Below are 16,518 nucleotides of genomic sequence, written 5' to 3'. Positions count from 1 at the left end.
CAACCAATCTACATGTCTCTCTCACATTGATGTTTCTCTTTCTCTCCCTCTCCCTGAAGATAAATGTAAAAATATCCTCCAGTGAGGATTAAAAAAAAAGTTTCCAACAAATTCTTTCACAAAACAGTTATCTTGAGCGTATGTACTATTATTACAAGACACTCTTCACTCAATTGTTTTAAGAGAATAGTAATTGGGGAAGAGACAATAGCCTGAAACAACTTCAATCAATGCCAATTTTGGACATTTACAGTACAAGGAGACAAAAATACATCTTACAATGATTCGGCAATTGCTTTGGGGTGTAGTATTTATTACAAGTGTTGATTGCAATTATAACAGTCACTGTAAACAGAAATATGTGTTTATGTTGAATAAACACCTATAGAGCAACTGGAAAACCCAACTATTCTATTAAATGAACAGGTACTGTGACTTGAGATACATGTTCAGAAAACAGCTGCAAAAGTAGGATCAAAACCTTAAGACAGAGTGACTGAAGTGCTCTAGAAAACTGTACTTCAGTATTCAAAAGTAGTTCTAGTGACATGAAGAACCCATTTTTGAAAATAATAGGAAAAAAATTATTTCTAAATTTAAAAATTCAAATGTGTATGCGAAAATCCCTAAAATACAGTTTCCAAATATAAATTTGACGATTTCATCTATCATTAAAAGTTTATACACACTATAAGTCAATACTCCACAAACGTTTTATTGAATCATCTCACTGGGAAGATGGGTATTGCCTAAATTTAAGCACATGAGATAACTTTAACCTGATACTACTATCAGAAAGTAACTTTTCTAGTAGTAGTAACATGTAACTTTTCAATAACTCCTGCCTTTATCAAAGGAAACCATATCTCATAAAAAAAGAGACCATAAAAGTCTTGACAGGGGAAATGGTATAGAAAGCAATATTTTACAATGATCCCATTTCTTTTCTCTTTTTTAAAATATTTTTTCTTTATTGATTTTAGAGAGAAAGGAAGAGGGACAGAGAGAAACAGCAATGAAAGAGAACAATGATTGGCCACCTCCTTTATGACACACCACTGGGGAACAGGGCCACAACCTGGGCATGTGCCGGGAATTGAACTGGTGACCTCTTGGTGCATAGGTCGATGCTCAACCACTGAGCCACACCGGCAGGGTGATCCCGTTTCTTCTAAACTGTAATTTAACTTGGTTCATTATATTCCTCAAAAGATAAAAATTGCTACCTACACCCCACTCTTTTAGCCACCCTTATCCAATATCCCATTTATTATTATTTATTTATTATTATATTCATTAGGCCCCAATCTGGAAGGCATCCAGATCTCTCCTATTTGTTTTCCCTTTCATCTTCCACAAAAAATTTCACTATTTTTTTTTTTCTGATCAACTGGACTAGTAAAGCACTGTAGTGGGAAATGTCCATATCATAGCAGAAAGGAGTTGAGAAATAGCAAGAAAAAACAACTGGGGACGGTCCCTCAGTAAAGGACTTTGGATGTGAGTAAAGAATTTGATGAAGATTGACTTCCAGTCAGGATGGCGGGTAGGTAAACGTGGTCTCACCTCCTCCCACAACCACATCAAATTTACAGCTAAACTACAGAACAACCATCATTCAGAACCACCTGACATCGAGCTAACGGAAATCCTACAACTACGGAATTAAAGAAGCAGCCACATCGAGACAGGAGACTGGTAGGAGGGGCGGAGGCGGATGGGCTGGTCCCACTCCCAAGTGTAGAGGATAAAAATCAGGAGGACACCTCGTCTGGGAAGGTCCTCCCTGAGAAGGGAGGGGTCCCCGTCCCACACCAGGCACCCAGCTCAGGGTTCCAGTGCCAGGAAGAGAATCCCCATCACTTCTGGCTGGAAAACCAAAGGGAACTGAGGCTGAGGGAGGCTGAGGCTGCTGGAGCCCCAGGCAGCTCCTCTTAAAGGGCGCACGCACAGACTTACTCGGACTTGCTCTCTTTAAGCTCAGAGGGGAGGCAGTTTGAGGGGTGCCAGAGACACACAAGAAAGAACTGAGCTGTTTGCCTCGGGAAGAGGGCTGGAGAGGCAGCTTTCTCCTGAACAGACGTGTTGTTCCTTTGGTGAGCCCTCCCCTGGGCGGCACCAGGGAACCATATCTGGGACTCCAGCAACCTGGCACACACTGTATGCCTCCCGCCCCCCGTGATTCCTTGAGGCCCTCCCTCTCCCAACTTTCAGGCCCACCCAAGCTGTTTCCAAAGGCTTTACCATAGGATTGGCCTGTCTTGGATCCTGCTTCAGAGTTTCCTAAAATCTCTCAAACAAGCAGCATCTGGTCTCAGCCAGCCCCATACCTCTCGTTAAATGGCCCCAGGCCTGGCACTAGAAACAGCTAACCTTGGCTCATAACTTGGCTTTTCCTGGGCACCTCCAAGCCTAGTACAAGCAGCAGCCATCCGCAGATAACTTTGCAGCTTATGCTGGGTGGCCCTGGATAGAGCACAGGCAGTGGCTGACCCTGCCCCAGAGCCAGCACACCCAGTGGACAGCCTCAGACCACATCTAAACACCACCACCCAACCACCTCCACAAGTGACACACTCAATGAGTGGACTCAGTGGGTACCAGAGCCCTGCTGAAGTAAGTCTTGCTCTGTGTGGTGGGCCCTGCACAGCTGATCCTCCAAGGTCGTCAGAGGCCAGTGGTCAGTGGGCACAGCCAGTCCTTGCAGCTGATCAGCCTGAGTAAATCCCTCCCGTTGACGTGCCAACAGCAATCAAGACTCAATTACAACAGAAGGGTGTACAGTCCACACTAGGGGTGCACCTCATGGGCCCAGCTGGGGTGATCAAGGGAGACTGTGCCACTGAATCCTACAGGACACCTACAACAATAGGCCACCCTATGAAGCCTAGGAGACATAGCAACTCTACCTAATACATAGAAACAATCACAGGGAAGCAGCCAAAATGAGGAGACAAAGAAACAGGTCCCATATGAAAGAACAAAACTCCAGGAAAAGAATGAAACAAAATGGAGATAAGCAATCCATCAGATGCAGAGTTCAAAACACAGTTTATAAGGTTGCTCAAGGAACTTGGTGAGACATTCAAGGAACTTAGTGAGAACATCAACAACATAAAAATAAAATTAAAAAAGTCAGAATGAAGGCTGCACTTACTAAAATAAAGAATATTCTACAGGGAATCAATAATAGAGTAGGTAAAGCCAAGAAGTAAATCATCGATTTGTAATATGAGGAAGCAAAAACACCCAATCAAAACAGCAAAAAAAAAAAAAAAAGAATCCCCATAAATGAGGATAGTGTAAGGAGCCTCTGGGACAACTTCAAGCATACCAACATTTGCATTATAGGGGTTACAGAAGAAGAAGAGAGAGCACAAGAAATCAAAAATCTATTTGAAACAATAATGACAGAAAAGTTCCCTAACTTGGTAAAGGAAACAGACATACAAAGTCCAGGAAGCACAGAGAGTCACAAACAAGATGAACCCAAAGAAGTCCACACCAAGAAATATCAAAATGCCAAAGGGAGCTCCCATAAGACTGTCAGATGATTTTTCAAAAGAAACTTTGCAAGCCAGAAAGGAATGGCAAAAGACAGTCAAGGTGATGAAAAGCAATGACCTACAACCAAAATTACTCTATCCCGCAAAGCTATCATTCAGAATCGATGGACCTATCAAGAACTTCCCAGACAACAAAAAGCTAAAGGAGTTCATCACCACCAAACCAGTATTATATGAAATGTTAAAGGGTCTTCTTGAAGAAGAGTAACAAAAATATGAACAAAATGGCAATTTATACATATCTATCCACAATTTATCTACAAATAAAATGAGCAAGCAGAACAGAAACAGACTCATAGATAGAGAACTTTTTGTTGCTTGCCAGATGGGTGGAGGGTGGGGGAATGGGTGAAAAAGATGAAGGAATTAAGAAGTACAAATTGGTTAGACTGATGAACCTCAAAGAAAAGGGGGGAGGGAGGGAAGGATGAGATAAACCAAAGAACTTCTATGCATATATACATAACCAATGGACACTGACAATAGTGTGGAGAAGGCAGGAGGGGGGCGGGATTGGGGAGGAGGGGTTTAATGGGGTAAAAAAAGAGGGGACATCTGTAATACATTTAACAATAAACATGAATTTAAAAAAAAGAATTTGATGCAAACAACTTGGAGAATAGAGGCATAATGTAGGGATAAGGAAAGAAAAGAAGAAAACCAAAAAACAGGGTTTGCCAGGTGACTGTAACAAAAACATTATACATATACTTTGTAGAATACTGCAATGTTCTGATGATATTTATATATAGAAGAGACTGATCCCTCTAGTACAGGCCAGAACATTATAACTATTGGAAAGCACTGGTTCATACATCCACATAAGACTTTTATTCCTCAAAAGTGTAATGAGCATAAAATAAATGTTGGTAGTTACTGAAATTCACTGAAGCTAGGCACGGTAAAAGGAATCTCAGAGCAAAGGTATCTCTGTCAAACCAATCCTCTTCAAGTAAATGAAGCAGAGTTATCAACTACAGTATATGGCCACTTCTCTGAACAACTTAAATGAAAAAAAAAAAATTTTATGTGGATGCTTTTCAAAACTTAACGCTAGTAAAAAAATTTTGTCTGGCCAGTGTGGCTCAGTGGTTGCGCGTCAACCCATGCACCAAGAAGTCACCGGTTAGCCCTGGCCGGTTTGGCTCAGCAGTTAGAGCGTCCGCCTGCGGTCTGGAGAGGCCCGGGTTCGGTTCCCGCTAAGGGCATGTGCCTCGGTTGCAGTTTGTCCCCGGCCCTGGTTGGTCGTGCAGGTGGCAGCCGCTCGATGTGTCCCTTTCACATCGATGTTTCCCTCTCTCTCTCTTCCTCTCTCTCCCTCCCACTCTATCTGTGCAAAAAATGGAAAAATGTCCTCGGTGAGGATTAAAAAAAAAAAAAAGAAGTCACCGGTTAGATTCCAGGTCCGGGCACATGCCCAGGTTGTGGGCCCAGTCCCCAGTGGGAGGCATGTAGGAGGCAGCCAACTGATGCTCTCTCTCATCGATGTTTCTCTCTCTCTCTTCCTCTCTAAAAAAAACCAATAAAGAAAAAAATTAAATAAAAAAAAAGCCCTGGCTGGTTTGGCTCAGTGATTAGAGCGTTGGCCCGCGATCTAGAGAGTCCCAGGTTTGATGCTTGCTAAGGGCAGGTACCTTGGTTGCATTTTGTCTTGGCCCTGGTTGGGATCGTGTGGGTGGCGACCAACGACTCAATGTGTCTCTCTCACAGAGATGTTTCTCTGTCTCTCTTCCTCCCTCTCTATCGGATAAATGCAAAAAAAAAAAAGACTAAGACTGCATCGTGCTGGCCAGTTTCACTTAGTGGTTAGAGCGTCAGCCCACGGACCAGAGAGTACCAGATTCCGTTCCCACTAAGAGCATGTACCTGTTACAGTTTGTACCTGGCCCCAGTTGGGGTCGTGTGGGTGGCGACCACTTGATGTGTCTCTCTCACAGAGAAGGTTCTCTTTCTCTCTCCCTCCTGCTCTAAGATAAATGCAAAAAACAAAAAACAAAAACAATAACAAAAGTCCTCAGGTGAGGATAAAAAAAAAAAAAAAAAAGACTGTACCTCAGGGGTGGCAAATGTGTGTGTGTGTGTGTACATATATATTCAAAATATTACCACTAATATTAGCAATGCAAACAAATTTTCATTCCCATCATTCTATTGCAACCAAGTCAAATCTATTGAACAGTTTTCAAGCCTTATCATACTGGACCTAAAAGCAGCATTTAAATTAGTTGGTTATCTCCTCGATCTTAAAACACCTTCTTCTCTTGGCTTCAGAACACTTACCTCACTAGTATTCCTCTTCAATCTTCTTTTCTGGTTTCTCCCCATATCTTCTAATTTTCAGTGTTAGAGTACACCTCTGGACTCAGTGGTGGAACTTCCTCTATTCCCTGTCCTTTTGGGTCAAGACCACCTGTCCTGATGTGTTAATAAGTCTCTCAGATTTGTACCTCAATACTTCCCAGAATTCCAAAGTTGGCATACCCACTTGGGTACACCACCACTGAGTGTCAAATATGCACAACACATTTAATGACTTCCAAAATGGAACTTCTGATTTCATTTCCTTCAACTTGTTTCTACTCAGACCTTCCCTGTGTCAATAAATAGCATCTTCTTCCAGTTGCTCCAGAACACTTCTCAATCATTCTTTACTCTTCTCTTTTTCCATCTCATTTCACATCCAATCCATTAACAAATCTTGTCAATTCTACCTTCACACCAGATACAAAAAAACAACATCTCTTCTCACTACTCTCTTGACTACCCACTGTCTGAGCATAACTATTTAATAGCCTCCTAACTAAACCCCTGCTTCTATCCTTGTCTGTTCGTATTAACAGCCAGTGGGCCTTCTAAACTTTCATCAAAGCCTCCGTCAGAATAAAATCCAAAATTTATACTATGGCCTTTAAGGCTTTACCTTGTATAGCCTCTGCTGACATGCTATCACTTCGACTGCTCTCACTCTTGCTCATCCCGTTCAGTCATACCAGCAAGTTCTTGCCTCAGCTCTCTGACTTGCTCTCCTGTCTCTGGGACGCGCACCACGAGCATCTGCATGGCTGGCCCTCTCTCTTCTAGTGTGCCCCCATCATTCTCTAGTCCATCTACTGTGCTTTATTTGTCTAGTTAAATTATCACTTATTATATGCATTTATTTTCCTTCTTTCATTGTTACTATGTAAACGCCTTGACGAGCCTTGTCTGTCTGTTTGTGGCTGTTTCCCCAAAACTTTTATTTAGTAGATTTTTAAAAGTTAGCCAGCACCCATAAGCCAAGATTCTAAATTTAAGACTATAGAAGAAGTCCTACATTCCATCCATTATATGAGATAATAATTAAAAATACAAATGTTGAGAAGCATTATTGTAAAAAATAAACATCTAAAACATTTTATACCTACTCTGAAGTTTGGTGTAAAGTCATTTAATAATTACCTAGATCTGTGAAAACTATTTTCTGCAAAGACTAAATCTGAACGTATTCACAAAGCAAGTACAGGTGCTAACCTGAAGGAAAATGAAGCTCACCTAAGGATTCAAGACACAAGCTGGTGAGCAGCACTTCTTCGGCTCCAGGGCGCTGAAGGGCTGCAGGGCGCTGAAGGGCTGCAGGGCCCCACTCTGGGCATTTAAAACCCTCGCACCCCTCTCATGGCCACTGCCGCTGCTCTCCCGGACAGGTTTTCTAATCAACACTTCTCACCTGGACTCCCAGCTTGTCTCACACCTCTAACAAACCAATCTAACTTGCTGCCACATTAAATTTGCTCAAATTCAATGGTCTTATTAGTTGTTTAGAAGCCTCCACAGACTCCCCAACTCAGTTTCACAGGGGTTTCCTAAGACATAACAGTAGCAAAATTAGTTATGAAGTAGCAACAAAAATAATTTTATGGTTGGGGTCACCACAACACGAGGAACTGAATTAAAGGGTCGCGGCATCAGGAAGGTTGAGAACCACTGCTCTAGAGGAAAACAATAAACTCTGAATCAACAAACAGAAGAGGCTTTCCTCCTATAGCATTAACTAAGACCTGAACAAACACAATTTTCTGCCTCTGCAGATAAATAACAGTTATTAGAACCAGCAGGGGAAACCCATATGGGTAATGGGTGCTTCTCTAATGCTGGGAATTGGTGTGGCAACAAGTCAACCCGGAGCCCACTTCCCCAGACAGGTCTCCGAACGCACCTGCCCACCACATGCTGCCCGTCTCTGTAGACAGGAAAGCCGTGCACACTGGACGGGGACCAGAAGTGAGGAAATCCCAGGGATGAACAAGTACTTGGGCAAATGTGAGAGGTCTCTCCACCCTCCCACCAAAATGAAGTTTGGGTTTGTGGAAGAGAAGCACAGCTGTGAAATACAGAATGTAGCCAAGCAGACAGTGATGAACACAGTGATTCATCTGTCATGCCATTTGATTAAGATACTAAGAGTGACAGACATATGAGTAGAGACAGATTCTCCAAAAATCTAAGCCTGTCTTTGTACAGACTTGTGAACTTGAAGCTTTAAACTTTTAGATAAGACGGGGCAAGAGAACTGACTGGGCAAGAAATGGAACCCCGCCCTGGCCAGTTTGGCTCAGCGGTTAGAGCGTCGGCCTGCGGTCCGGAGAGACCCGGGTTCGGTTCCCACTAAGGGCACGTACCTCGGTTGCAGTTTGTCCCCGGCCCTGGTCGGTCGTGCGGGTGGCAGCCACTCGATGTGTCCCTTCACGTCGATGTTTCTCTCTCTGTCTCCCTTCCTCTCTCTCCCTCCCGCTCTATCTGTACAAAAAATGGAAAAATATCCTCGGGTGAGGATAAAAAAAATAAATTAAAAAAAAAAAATGGAACCCCAAAATCAAGACACCCGAGTAAATGGGAAATACATGAATCACACATTAACTACCTTCACTCCCTCTCCTCAAGGGTCCAAAATGAGGAAAGAAATTATCAAAGGAGACTGCAAGATACGGTGTAAACAGGTTAAGTGCCATAGGTAAGGAGTTACTGAAGACACTAGATTGCCTTTTGGGAGTTTCTATAAAATAAATGTGTGCTGACCTCAGTCACTTTGGAAATGAGTGGAATCTGTAAGATTAAAAGGCAAAAAGACACTGGACAGAAGCACGATGTTGTAGTTGATAAAGCTGTTTCGCAGGGGTGAGGTTAGCAGTTCTCACACTGCTGCGTAGTATGCATGGACACTGCACTTGAATAGGCAGGCTTCTCACTGCTGGAGGGGAGTTTACAGGAAAATAAAGGGAAGAGGCTAGAATGATCCATGGAGTAATGGATTAGAGTTACAGAAGTCAGTGAAAATTAATGTTTAGTCTTACTATACAGATGGTTGCATATATAAATATTTATATAGCCCAGCCGGAGTGGTACAGTGGTTGAGCGTCGACCCATGCACCAAGAGGTCATTGGTTCGATTCCTAATTAGGACACATGCGCAGGTTGTGGGCCAAATCCCCAGTGGGGGGCATACAGAAGGTGGCCAATCAATGTTCTCTCATCGATACCCCCCCTTTCCTCTCTCTCTAAAATCAATAAAGAAAAAATACTTTTCTTTTTATTTATTTATTTTTTATCCTCACCCGAGGATATTTTTCCATTTTTTGTACAGATAGAGTGGGAGGGAGAGAGAGTAAGGGAGAGAGAGAGAGAAACATCAACGTGAAGGGACACATCAAGTGGCTGCCACCCGCACGACCAACCAGGGCCGGGGACAAACTGCAACCGAAGTACGTGCCCTTAGCGGGAACCGAACCCGGGTCTCTCCGGACCGCAGGCCGACGCTCTAACTGCTGAGCCAAACTGGCCAGGGCAAGAAAAAATACTTAAAAAAAAAAAAAGAAATAGTTATAGATAAGTGTATATACACAGCTTAGTATACACACATAGGTCTCCTTGCTCTGTCAGCGGAGAGGGCTCACAGCAAAAGTAACCCAGAAGCAAAGAACACACCTAGCACCCCTATCTGGATGTCTAATACCATCTCCAATGAAAGGAAACAGAGCTCCTTGGAGAAATGGCTGATTGTAGGGCTGGGACAAGAAATGTACAAGATGAGCCTGGAGTACCTTCACTGACTGAACGTAGGGAAGTGCTTAAAAACAAAACCGCCCCACAGCCAACTCAAAGAACACCCAATGTCCAAAACTGAACAATTTTAATAGCAAAATAAACTACTTGATTATAAAAGTGAAATAAAAATATGTATGGATCCATACTGATATAAAGTTCAAAAATAAATGAGGCAAATAAAAAACCTGCATTGCTAGGACATGACTTGTGGTTTAATGGAGTAGGACATGGAAGGAGAAAAGCCATTCCCTCTTCTCCGCCAGGTTAGGAGAGAAATGCACGCGCAAGCGAGGGGCGGTGGGAGGGCGGTGGGAGGGCGCACAGCCGCCGCTCACAGGAGGCACTCCTGGCCAGCCTGGGACGCGGGCTGTGAACAACCCGCAGTGAAAGCAGCAGTGATTGGCACGAAACATGGAGATTATAAAGGAATTGGGTCAGTGAGAGAGATCTGTTCAAGGAAAATTGGGTTCTACTTTGTTATCTGTGAAATAATGTATCCCAAGGCAAAAAGCTGCAGAGCGCAAACTAAGTTGTTACTGGTGTAAATACAGGTGGTTCTTCATAAAAACTCCTTACAAAAGCTAAACAGATGATATGCTTCTCAGGAATATGCTTTGAGAAAGAGTTGCTTTCAAGTCACCATCTGAAGCCAGGTGGCCTGTATTTGAGACTTTCAAAAAAGGTTGAGGGTGCACACTGGACCTCAGTCACAAAGGAGCTTAAGAGTTTGAAAAGTCACTATCAAGAGGAGGCTATAATTATTTTGATTTTATGTGGCTTGTTTTTCTCTTCCTGTACCTTTCTTTTTTTTTTTATTCCTCACCTGAGGATATTTTTCTACTTATTATCAGATAGAGTGGGAAGGAAGGAGAGAGAGAGACAGAGAGAAACACAGATGTGATAGAGCCACATCCACCGGTTGCTCCCGCACGACCCCAAACTGAACCCGCGACTCATCGGTCCGAGGGCCAATGCTCTAACTGCTGTGCCAAACCAGCCAGGGCTTTTTTTTTTTTTTTTTTAAATAGAAAGTACATCTTTGCTTTGGGATTCTTAAGGGTCTTGTGTCATACCATCCTGATGGATTTTACCGTAACTGGCAATATCCAACAGAAAACTTACATCAGAAACTTATCTTTTCGAATCTGTCCTTAATATAAATTAAGTTCTATCCTACCATATGACAAGGGTTAGTATGAAAACAACTTCAACACTAGACAACACCCCTTAGTGAAGGAAAATGTTTCTAAAGTAGACAAAATATTTAAGTCCAACTAGCATTCTTGATCAGTCCCTTGAAAAACTTCTGTGTAACTCTCTAACTGGGAGAAGTAAATGTGCTCATGGTCAGAGAGCTTAGTTCTCTTCTTTTACTTTTCTAAGTTTAAGTTGGTTTCTTTAAAAACTGATATAGATGGTAATGTACAGTTAATGACATTTACACAAAGCTACAGGTCACTATTATTCACATTGCTAACCTCCTCTGAATTTATTAAAGCTCCTGGAGTTTTGTTTTTGTTTTTTGTATTCTAAAAGCTGTTTTAAAACTAGGTACCTAGAACTGGGTTAGGCACATAAAGAATACAGACTGTAACCTCAAGAAATCTGTTCTTTGGTTCTGTTCCAGATGGCAGTGCCTCCCTTAACCACATCAAAATTACATCAAAACTACACACCAAGCATCATTCAGAACCGCCTGAAATCTAGCTGAACAGAAATCCTGCAAATAAGGATACAAAGAAGCTACCACAACAAGATTTGTAGGAAAGGCAGGTGCAGAACAGGATCGCCCCACCCCCACCCGTGGCAGATGAAAATGGAGAGGGATATCTCTGCTGCACAGGTTCCCCCGAAGAGGGAGGGGTCCAAGCCCCACACTAGGCCCCCCAGAATAGGGTTCCAGTGCCAGGAATAGAAATCCCCATAACTTCTGGTTGTAAAAACTGGCGAGGATTAATGGCTGAAGGAGACAGAGGTTGCTGGAGTCCCAGGCACAGACTTGAAATCACAGGCTCTGAGCTCCACTGCTGGGGTAGCTTGAAAGGCACCAAGGACATACAAGGAGAAATTGAATTGTGTAGCATTAGGGCAAGAGCTAGAGCAGGGGCAGCTTCCTCCCAGACAGAAGTGCTGGCAGAAGCCATTGCTCCTTTCTGAGCCCTCCCCCCACAGAGCCTGCAGGCAGGCACCGGGCTAACACTAACCCTAACACACTCTTGCCCCACCTTGCCCCACCCTGGTGATTCCCAGACTCAGCCCTACCCATCTTGCAGGCCCACCCAAATCCTTTCCAGTGGCTTATCCCTACAAATGGCCTGTCTTTGATCCTGTAGAACTTTCCTAAACTTCCTCAAACAAGCAGCATCTGGCCTCAGAGTGTCCTACACCTCTTGTTAAGTTGACCCCAGTCCGGGCAATAGTGACAGCCAACTTTGGTCCGCAGCTTGGCCTCTCCAGGGTACCTCCAAGCCCAGCAAAAACAGCAGCCATCTGCAGATTGCTTTGTAGTTCATGTTGGGTGGTCGTAGGCAGGACACAGTTGGCAGCTGACCTTGGCCTACACCTCCTAGGAGGCCCAGACCTAGCACACTGGGAGGACAGCTTCAGACCATGTCACACAACACCTAACCATCTCCACAAGCCAGACACTTAAAGGGTAGACTCAGCAGGTGCCAGAGCCCTACTGAAGAAAGTCCTGTTCCTTGGGGAAGGCCCCCATACAGCCGATCCTCCCTGGTGATGGCAGCCAGTCTTTGCAGCTGGTCGGCCTGAGAGTAAATCCTTCTCACTGACATGCCAGCAGCAATCAAGGCTCAACTACAACAGGACGGTGTACACAGCCCACAGGGTGGTGATGGGGAACCTGGAAGGCCCAGCTTGGGTGATTGAGGAGGCTGCACCGATGGACACTTCAGGACACCTACTACATAATGCCACTCTACCAAACCCGGGAGACACACACCTCTACTTAATACATAGAAATAAACACAAAGAATCAGCCAAAATGAGAAGACAACGAATCATGTTCCAGTGAAAGAAATCCAGAGAAAGGCCCTGGCCAGTTTGGCTCAGCGGTTAGAGCGTCGGCCTGCAGTCCGGGGAGACCCGGGTTCGGTTCCCGCTAAGGGCGCGTGCCTCGGTTGCAGTTTGTCCCCGGCCCTGGTCGGTTGTGCGGGTGGCAGCCACTCGATGTGTTCCTTTCACATCGATGTTTCTCTCTCTCTCTCTCTCTCTCTCTCTCTGTTCCTCTCTCTCCTTCCCACTCTACCTGAACCAAAAATGGAAAAATGTCCTCGGGTGAGGATTAAAAAAAAAAAAAAAAAGAAATCCAGAGAAAGAACTCAAAAAAATAGTGAGAAGCAATCTACCAGATGCAGAGTTCAAAACACTGGTTATAAGGTTGCTCAATGAACTCAGAGGAAAAGTAGAGGAACTTAGAACTTCCAACAATGAGTTAAGAAACATAAAAAAAAGAACCAGTCAAAAATGAAGAATACACTAATTCAGATGAAAACTACATTACATGGAATCAATAGTAGAGTATATAGAGCAAAGGATCAAATGGTTATTTGGAAGATGAGGAAGAAAACACCCAATCAGAAGAGCAAAAAGGAAAAAACAAAAAAAGAGGATAGTGTAAGGAGCCTCTGGGACAACTTCAATCCTAACCAACATTCCCATCATGGGAGTGCCATATGGAGAAGAGAGAGCAAGAAATTGGAAACCTATTTGGAAAAAAAAAAAAAAAAAGATGAAAAATTTCATTAACTCTGTGTAGGAAATACACATACAAGTCCAGGAAGTGCAGAGAGTCCCAAACAAGATGAACCCAAAAAGGCCCACACCAAGGCACATCATGATTAAAATGGCAAAGGTTAAAGAGAGAGAATCTTAACAGCATCAAGAGAAAAGCAGCTAGTTACCTACAAAGGAGCTCCCATTATACTTTCAGCTGATTTCTCACAGGAAACTTTGCAGGCTAGAAGGGAGTGGCAAGAAATATTTAAAGTGATGAATAGCAAGGACCTACTACCAAGATCACTCTAACCTAGCAAAACTATCATTTAGAATCAGAATCAAAGGGACGATAAAAAGTTTCCCAGACAAGAAAAAGTTAGAGGAGTACATCACTACCAAACCATGATAACAAGAAATGTGAAAGGGTCTTCTTCAAAAAGAAGGGGGGGGGGGGTTTATGCCTGATTATAAAGATATTTCCTAAACCTGCTTTTTTCCCCAAGAGCGATGATTTGTAAAGACTGGGAAGATAGACAGGCAGCATAGGCAATGGGCAGCTAATGGGAAGATTCTAAGGAGTGGGAGCAAGGGCATTTCTTTTAATGAACAATGGATATCTTTCCATTGATTTTCAGGCAGAGAGGGAGGCAGGCAGGGAGGGAGGCAGGGAGGGAAGAGAAATATCAATGATGTGAGAGAGACACATTGATTGGTTGCCTCCCACAGGACCCTGACCAGGGCCAGGGATCGAACCGCAACCAAGTTGACTGGAATTGAACCCTCACTCTTTGGTCCGAGAGCCAAGACTCTAGCCACTGAGCCAAAACAGCCAGAGCAAAAAGGCAGGTTTCTAGGGGAGCAGAGGCCTGAAGTAGGAGAGGGGAGAAGTGGGCTTCAGAGCTGTGGCTACAGGAGCAGGGACACAGGTGGTCCAGTCGGGATCCATTCCTGTAGAAACCCAGCTGCTGCAGTGAGAACCTGGGCTTTTAGTCACCGTTCAACCATTTTATTGGAGATCTGGCTCTTTAATTTGAGCTAACTGGGACTCGGCCACACAGCTGTCCTCAGAGGAAGGAAAGCAGAGTGTGGGCCTACACACCAGCCATTCATTTTCCAGACAGTTGGCAGGTAAGAGTGGGGGACCCACCGTGACTTTCCCCCTTTCTTGCTTAGAAACAGGCAAAGTCCAAAGCTCAGGCTGTCTAGTCCGACAATTCTGGTGCCTAAGCCTGGTGCCTCCATTTACTTGGCTGTATAACTGTGGAGGAGTTAGGTAATTATTCTAAATCTGTTTTCTTCTCTGGAAATGGACCATATTTATCTCATCAGGTTATTCTAAGAAATGAGATAATGAACCTGTTAGCTGATAGCCGAGTGCTGGATATATGTATTGTTTCCCCATCGTCTCCACCTGCTCCTTTGGTTCTTGTCCTCGATCACCCGCCCTCCTTGGCAGGCTGGCTGGGCGGTCCTGCACCTGCCAGCTCACTCTGGGATGCTCTATGCAAATGTGACCTGATACTCGAGGTCATTAGAAAGATCGCTGAGTCTCAGGTAGCTTTCAAAGAGTTTTAAGCACTAGCTATGATAATTTTGCAATAAAAACCCAAAGAGAACCCAAAGCATTTAAAAGAAAACCTAGAAAATAACAAGTGTTGGTAAGGGTGTGGAGAAATGAGAACCCTCCTGCACTGCTTATAGAAATGTAAAATGGCAGTCACTGTGGAAAATTGTGTGGCTACTCCGAAAATTAAACACAGGTTTACCATATTACCCAGCAATTCTACTTCTGGTTACATACTCCGAAGAAGAAACTCAAACATACTTGCAGGGACTCAAACATTTCTGTACACACATGTTCACAATAGCTTTATTCACAATCACCAAAAGGCAAAAAAACCCAAATGTCCATCAACGAATGGACGGATAGCCAAAAGGTGGTATATCCATACAATGGACTATGATTCAGCCATAAAAAAGGAAAATTTTGACACGGGCTACAAGTTGGATAAAACATTATGCTAAGTGATGTAGGCCAGACACAAAAAACCAAATGTGCATGATTCTTCTCCGAGTAGTCGGATTCATACAGATGGGAAGGAGAATGGTGGCTGCCGGGGCTGGACCGAGGGGGGAGATATTATTTAATGGGTACAGAGTTCAGTTCAGGACGCTAAGAAGGCTCTGGAGATGGTGGTGACGGCCGCACAGCAGTGTGAAGTCTTTGTGCCACACACTCACACAGTCAAAATGGTAAATGTTGTGTTACGTTGAATGTACCACATAAAATACCCACAGCATTTATTCAGTACCCTAAACCTTAGGTTAAGTGATTGGTCACTATCATGTATAAGAGAGGACACTCTCAATTACTCAAATTGAGCTAATGAAAATATTTAAAATGTTTCAACCTTCTGTAAAGGTTATGTATCGAAACTACCAGCACAGGCTTGCTGTATATAGGCAGTCAATATGTGATCGATATTTTGTGGTTTTTTCCAAATATGGTTTTTATTGACTTTTTGGAGAAAGGAAGGGAGAGATAGAAACATCGATCGGCTCCTTCCTGCACACCCCACACCGGGAATCAGGCCCACAACCCGGCATGTGCCCTGACCGGCAATTGAACCTGGACCTGTTGGTCCACAGGATAACGCTCAATCCACTGAGCCACACCGGCAGGCTGTGATCAATGATCTTATTATCATAATAAGTATAGTACGGTGACAGGCACCCTCTGAAGAGTTGTGGATAGAACAGAAGTCATGTGCAAGAAAGAACAGGGAATGTTCTCGTTGTCTCCGTAGTCTTGGGAAACTTCCTGGCAAAGACGCAGTTGTAGAGATTGCCACAGAGCTTCCCGAGCAGCCAGACACAGCCAGAACTATTACGTTCATTCATTTGTTCCTTCTTTTATTCCTGGAAAGTCTAGTCAGGTCCTTATTATACGTAACGGTCTGTGGTGGGTAGATGTGAACCCAGTTTGACTCCTGACCTCCAGAAGCTTACCGTCTACCTAGGGGAAGGGCGAGACATACACACCAGATACGAGGTGGACAGCCTTGCACATAGGCTGAACCGTGGAGGAAGGAATAACCACCCCAGGGGTGCACGAACACTGCTCGTGTGTAAA

At 43.8% G+C, this 16,518-nt stretch overlaps 1 protein-coding gene across 2 annotated transcripts in view; it reads right to left on the bottom strand.

Annotated features, from left to right (window-relative positions):
* LOC118624034 (cat eye syndrome critical region protein 2) overlaps positions 1-16,518 on the bottom strand; it is a 172,532-nt gene that overhangs the window by 81,577 nt on the left and 74,437 nt on the right. The window lies entirely within an intron of this gene.

This window comes from Molossus molossus, unplaced genomic scaffold, assembly GCF_014108415.1.
Source record: "Molossus molossus isolate mMolMol1 unplaced genomic scaffold, mMolMol1.p scaffold_m16_p_10, whole genome shotgun sequence".
Classification (NCBI taxonomy): Eukaryota; Metazoa; Chordata; class Mammalia; order Chiroptera; family Molossidae; genus Molossus; species Molossus molossus.
This window is presented reverse-complemented; position numbering and strand designations above follow the sequence as displayed.